This window comes from Trachymyrmex cornetzi, unplaced genomic scaffold, assembly GCF_001594075.2.
Source record: "Trachymyrmex cornetzi isolate Tcor2-1 unplaced genomic scaffold, Tcor1.1 scaffold1969, whole genome shotgun sequence".
In the NCBI taxonomy this organism is placed as follows: Eukaryota; Metazoa; Arthropoda; class Insecta; order Hymenoptera; family Formicidae; genus Trachymyrmex; species Trachymyrmex cornetzi.
Window position 1 is genome coordinate 5,158 of NW_017296601.1, and position 384 is coordinate 5,541.

The following is a 384-nucleotide window of genomic DNA, read 5'->3' on the forward strand; positions in this document are numbered from 1 at the left end:
CCCTGTGTTTGTTTCTTAATGTGAACCATCTCAGAAATTAATCTTTTTCTATACGAAGGTTCTATATCTAATATTTTCACGCTATTCCACTTAAAATCGTGTTTCGTTTCAATTCTGTGATTCGTTATTACAGATGGAGATTTTGATGATTTGTTAATGTCAGAAACATGTTCATGTACTCTTGTTTTTAATTATCTCTTTGTTTGGCCTACATAACTTGCTTCGCAATTTTCACAAGATATTTTATAAACCTCATTTTGGTTCTGTGTATGCTCCAATTTATCCTTTCCTCTTTTTATGTATTCCTTAAGTGTATTGGGAATAGTGTAAGCCAATTTGCAATCAACAACATTGGCTATAGGTTTAAATTTCTCCGAAACGTTG